This window comes from Chrysochloris asiatica, unplaced genomic scaffold (genome assembly GCF_000296735.1).
Source record: "Chrysochloris asiatica unplaced genomic scaffold, ChrAsi1.0 scaffold00021, whole genome shotgun sequence".
In the NCBI taxonomy this organism is placed as follows: domain Eukaryota; kingdom Metazoa; phylum Chordata; class Mammalia; order Afrosoricida; family Chrysochloridae; genus Chrysochloris; species Chrysochloris asiatica.
In genome coordinates, this window is record NW_006408539.1 from 12,237,761 (window position 1) to 12,244,491 (window position 6,731).

Here is a 6,731-nt window from a genome sequence, read left to right on the forward strand (position 1 = left end):
CAATATACTATGGAAATCACCAAACAATATCACTAACATCACATGCAAATAATATTTTGCTGCAGATGATTCAAAAATGGCTGTAACAGTACATAGAAAGAGAACTGTCAGAACTTCAAGTTGGATTTAGAAGACGATGTAGAATGAAGGATATTGTTGCTGATGTCAGATGTTGTTATTGTTGTTGTTATGTGCCGTGGAGTCAGTACTGATCTGATGTCAGATAGTAAAGGAGAAAATACCAGAAAGATATTTACCTTAGTTTCATTAACTATGCAAAGGCATTTGACAGTGTGAATCATAGCAAACTGTGGGTAAGATTGTGAAGAATGGGAATTCCAGAACACTTAAAGGTGCTCATGTGCATAGACTAAGAAAGAGGTGGTGGTGGTGTGCCATGGAATCAGTTCTGACTCATAGTGACCCTGCATAGACTTTCTGAGGCTGTAAATCTCTACAGGAATAGAAAGCCTCCTCTTTTTTCCCAAGGAACGGCTGGTAGTTTTGAACTGCTGACCTTGAGGTTAGCAGCCCGACTCATAACCACTATGCTACGAGAGCTCCTTAAGAAAGAGGTAGTCCTTAGAAAAGAACAAAGGGATGTTGTTTGAAATCAGGAAAGGTGTGTGTAAGTGTTGTAGCCTTTCACCTGTATACTGAGCGAATAATCTGAGAATAGTATGAAGAAGAACACTACAGCAGGATTGGAGGAAGGCTCACTAACCACCTGAGATATGCAGATATACAACCTTGCTTCCTGAAAGCAAAAAGTCTATAAAGCACTGACTGATGAAGATCAAAGACTACAGCTTTCAATATGGATTAAAACTCAATGCAAAGAAAACGAAAATCCTCACAATTGGACCAATAAACAACATCATGATAATGGAGAAAAGACTGAATTAGTCAAAGATTTTCTTGTACTTGGATTCATAACCAACACCCCTGGAAGCAGCAGTCAAGAAATCAAATGATGTATTGCATTGGACAAATCTGTTACAGAAAACCTTTATAAATGTTAAAAAGCAAAGGTTTCATTTGAAAAGAATAAGGTGTGTCTGACCTAAGTTGTAGTATCTTCATTACCTCATATGCATGCAAAAGCTGGGCAGTGAAGAAGGAAGACTGAAAAGAACTGATGCCTTTCAATTATGGTTTCAGTGAAGAATACTGAATGTATCATGGACTACCAGAAGAACAAATAAATCTGTCTTGGAAGAAGCAGAACCAGAACGTTCCTTTGAAGCAATGATGGCGAGACTTCATCTCACATTGTTTGAACAATACTACTGAGAGATCAGTCCCTGGAGAAGGACATCATGCTTAGAAAAGCAGCGTGTCAATGAAAATTAGGAAGGAAGACCCTCAAGGTGATGAATTGACACAGTGGCTGTAACATAGGGTAACATAATGACAATTGTGAAGATGGCACAGACCCAGGCAGTGTTAAATTCTGTTGTTGGAATCGACGCCACTACACCTAACAACAATGACAACCCCCCTCCTGGAGCAAAGCATGATCTCTAGTTTCTTTGACAAATTCAAGGCACAGTTGAGAGGAAAGAAAAAAGGAAGACAAAGGAGAAATCAAAAGAAGAGAGAAAGAAGTATTTGGAAGAGGGGGATAATGTTCTCATCTGGACTTCAATATCCTGAAATATTTGTAGATGTGGATTTCTAAATGCAAAATGACAAAGGATGGCAAAAGTGAGGTTAAACCAAACTTCTAAACTGGGAATCAAAGGTAGAATTAAAGAAAGAGAGACCCACATTTACATAGACAAAAATAGCACCTTCTTGAGATGAAAATATAAGTGGATGTATTTATGAATTCAGTGTAGGGAAAGATTTCTTTATAAATACACACATGTACACATCACCCACTTAGTGCTCACAAACATACCGTGATTAAAATGTGAACAAGTTTCTGGTAATTTCTACTTTGACTATTATAGGAGAGCAAAACAGAAGTTGTGTGATGCTTTATACTCAATGGATGCTGAAACTTTTTGAGAGATTGAGCAATATAATCATGGATGCGTAAGACTTCGTAAGTAATCAGCCACACATGCTGATCAAATAGGGCTTTAACCATCTGCCAACCTCTCCTGCAGAAATCTGAATGAATGATGAAGTGGTAAATTACCAGTTATACTTATTTCTACCACTGAGTCATTTCTGTTTCCTAAGGATGCCTGCTCTGGTAGCATAGTGGTTACGAATTGGGCTGCGAACCTTAAGGTCAGCGGTTCGAAACTACCAGCCGCTCCGCGGGAGAAAGATGAGGCTTTCTACTCCCATAAGGATTTACACCCTCGGAAACCCTGTACAGGGTCACTATGGGTCAGAACCGACTCGACGGCACTTAACAAACAAAAAAACAAAAAAGGATGCCTGCTAGATTCCAGGATCTGTGCTGTCCCTAGTTTTATACATTAATGCTGAGGACTAGTCACAATTTTTAAAGATTTTAAAACTGTTGTTTTTAGACATCTGAATCTACACTTGTAGATCAATTATAGCCTAGATGAAGAGACACCTATTTAAATGCTAAATGTCAAACTCATGGGGACCCTAGAGAACACGGTAGAACTGCCCTGCACTGTGGTTTCCTGGACTGTGATCTTCATTGGAACAGATTGCTCTGCTTTGATGCACAACACCAATGACAACAATGCTAATTACATGCTTTCATGAAAATTCTCATTCAATATCTACTTTTACTTAGACCTACTGACTCCAAGAAGCATTGAAGAGGTCTCTCATTAGGTACATTCTAAGAGTCTCTGTTTCACTAATCTCCTTTTAAGGTCTACAGAATGTTAGGGAGGCCATTCTAGTGGCCCAACTTTCCCCCCAAAGTAGTTACTTTTTGTTTCCTATTAGTTTCTTTGCTTCAAGTATTATTATTGCGTAAATTCATAGGGTAAAAACTACAGTTACGATGCAAATGTGTAGTGAAGTCTAAAGCAGTGCGAGTTATGAAAGACAAATGGATGTAGAATCCGGTACCAGAATGACTCTGCTCAATGTTGACACAGCGAATTGTTCTGGGAAGATTAAACTGAAGGGAGGAAAGCAGGTGGAGGAACCGTGAGTGACAGGCCTTGATGGGGGGCCACGCCTCCCAGGGGAGTTCATCTTGTTACTCAAAGAGACGCCTTTAGGAATCATGTCACTTGAATTCCCTATGAATTCGGTGTCATCTTAGCTTGACCAGCTCTGGAAGAACATATTAACCTCTGCTTGTGATTTTCAGAAAACCATTCTCATTTAGCAAGTAATTAAGGGTCACATGCAGGATAAAGAGCTAGATAATCTTGGATTACCTACAGGAAGCTTTGTATCCAAGGCAACCCCCTTTGCAGGGGTTGTTAATGCAAAGACCAGTCAATTAATGAGCTGGGAAGAAGGACTGGCCCCAAAACCTGTTAGAACCAGGGAAATGAAAATGACAATTCTATTGCTAAGGAAGAGCTAGTTCCCTGATAGGAATAAATGCTTCCAAAGCCAATGGACGCAAAACAGAGAAGCAAAAGCTTCTCTGTTCTGGTGGACCAAACCTTCTGGTTTACAATGGACTTCTCTTGAGTTGAAGCCATGCCCGACTTTGCTTATGAATTTGAGACTAGTGTCCAATGGAATCCTCTGATTTCAGTGCATCCTATGACATAATTACCACACAACCTGGTTTTTCCTGAGTAACTGCAAAAGGTTGGGAGATTGGCCCAAAAGAACATTCGGAGAGGAGACAAAAGCGGCGTTGTCCCTCAGAGTCTTTGAAATTCCAAGTTGGACTGAGAAAGAAGATAAAGTTGCATAGATAAGTGCTGCAAGAAGGCTGGTAAAGGTGGAAGTAATGAAGGTAGATGCCCAGAGGAGTGTGATAAGATGAGGCAGCCCACAAGGAAACAAAAGGGACAGAGTGGAAGAATCCTGGTGCCCCCTGACACGTCCTCATCTCTTTAAAGGCAAAGTTCAGATGTCACATACTCCAGGAAGCTACTGCAATGGTCAAAGCTCCTTTCACTCCCCCAACTTTGAACACCTGAACACCATTGTCCTGGTAGGATAAGCACTGGACTGCAAGGTCGGTTTGAATCACAAGGTTGGTCGTTCAGACACACCAGCCACTCCTCGGAAACCCAACACAGATTGGCTATGAGTTGGAACCCATTCAATGGCAATTAACAACTGCTTTGAAGGCTAACTGAACCACATTCAACACTTGATTGTATCTTCTCTTTCAAGGCTCGTAATTAGTGTCACTCTGCCTTTCTCTTTTGATTTGGGAAGTAAGGAATCCTGGTCTATTCATTCAGCGTTCTGTAGATATTTTAAAAGTCCTGGTGACACAACTGGTGTGGCACTGGAGGATAAGCACTGGACTGCTAGCTGCAAGGTTGATGGCTCAAACCCACCAGTCGATCCTCAGAAACCCGATGCAGGGTTGCTATGGGTTGGAATCAACCGACTTGACAGCACTTAACAAAAACAACATTTTAATGATTAAAGGAATGAGCACCTACCTTCATCTCCTGTGCTGCCGCAACAGAAATACTTCAAGTGGGGGGTTTTAAAGAACAGAAATTTGTTTTCTCATAATTCAGGATGCTCTAAGTTTGGCTCTAGAGGAAGGCTCTCTCTGTCAGCTCTAGTGTAAGATACAATTTTAGCTGCTGTTAGCCCTTATGTTCTTGGGTTCCTTGGTTCCCTGGTGGTCTCCACGTGACATCTGTCTTTCCTCTATTTGTGTGTGCTTGTGTCTGTGCCCAATCTGCTCTTTTTACATTCAAATGTGATTAGGTTTAAGACACACCTTACACTGTATGGAATTATTAGCATAACAAAGGAAGTCCCATTATCAAATGGAGTTACATCACAGGTATATGTGGTGGTGGTTGGTATATGAGTCGGTTCCAACTCATAGCGATCCTGTACAGGGTTTCCAAGGCTGTAAATCTTTACAGGAGTAGAAAGCCTCATCTTTCTCCTGCAGAACAGCTGGTAGTTTTGAATTGCTGACCAAGTGGTTCGCAGCCATAACCACTACACTACTAGAGCTCCTTACAGGTATATGTAGAGGTTAAGGTTTCAAAACTTAATTTGGGGTGGAATGTTGACAAAAAGTAGGACAGACAAAAGGAAATCTAATGGTAAAGATCAGATTGCTCTGGAAGTTGATGCCAAGTAGGGTTACCATGAGAAGGACGACAGAGCCCAAGAGGATCCAGAGGATTACGACATCTTGAGGACCAAAGGTAACAATAGAAGAAGAGATACCAGTGTAACTGAGGGAAATGAAAATACTTCTGTAGTGAAGACACGACAAGGAAAATATGTCACTCTATCAGATTAGCCACAGACAAGCTCATCACAGAAAGAGATGACGATCAACAGAGATGTTCATACAGAAATGGAACAGACAGAAGGAAGGGGTATCTGAGACTCTGTAGATACAGAAGCACTGGGAGGAAGTAGGTTTGGGAGCAGAAACAATGAACAAGCCAGTTGGGTGGAAGTGGGCAAGATGGTTCTCCAAATGAATAATTCTGGTAAGGATTTATAACCCTCTCTGGATTAAAATTTCAGGTACATTGTATCTGAAACCATGGGGATGTGTAAGAGGAAATGCGTAGACCTGTTATCAACTCATGAATTCATACAATAAAGCTCAGCTATGAACCTTAATAAGGAGCTCTGGTAGCGTAGTGGTTATGAATTGGGTTACTAACCTCAGAGTCAGCAGTTCATAACTACCAGCTGTTCCGCGGGAGAAAGATGAGGCTTTTTGCTCCCAGGGTTGTATGAGTTGGAACCAACTCTATGGTACAAAACAACAACAACAACATGAACCTTAATTTGAAGCCTGGTGTGGCACTGTGGGATAAAGCACTAGACTGCAAGGTGTGTTTGAAACACAAGGTTGGTGGTTCAAACTCACCAGCCACTCCTTGGAAACCCTATACAGGGTCACGATGAGTGGGAACTGATTCAATGGCACTTAACAACAACATGAACCTTAAGGTTGGCAGTTTGAACCCACTCAGTGGCCATGAAAGAATGACCTGAAACTCATTTCCATAGAGTCAACTGAAACTCACAGCGACCCTCTAAGACAGGGTGAAGCTACCCCACAGGGCTTCCAAGGCTGTAGGAGATAAAATCTTTATGGAAGCAGATTGCCACATCTTTCTCCCTTGGAACAATTTGTAGGTTTGAACCACCAACCTTTCAGTTAGCATCCAAGAGCTTTAATTCCTGTACCACCACGACTCCTTTCTATAAAGGTTACAGCCAAGAAAACCATATGGTTAACACATGTGATAGCATGGATCTACCTAACTAAACAAAATGGAGTCGGTTAAGTCATTGTTAAGTGCCATCCCATTGGTTCCAGGAGGGGCTGGAGAGCTTGAACCTCTGGTTTTGCAGTTCAAATCGATTTTTCAGTCCAGCACATTAATCCACAGCACCACATCAGAACCCCATACCATTTGTTGTTACTGTGGTTATGTGCCATGGAGTTGGTTCCAACTCATAGCGACCATGCTTACAGTTTCCGAGGCTGTAAATCTTTACAGGAGCAGAAAGCCTCATCTTTCTCCCATGGAACAGCTGGTAGTTTCAAACTGCTGACCGTGAGATTAGCACCCCGAGCTCCTTGTTGTTGTTGTTGTTAGATGCCATCAACTTGGTACCAACCCATAGCGACCATATGCACAGCAGAA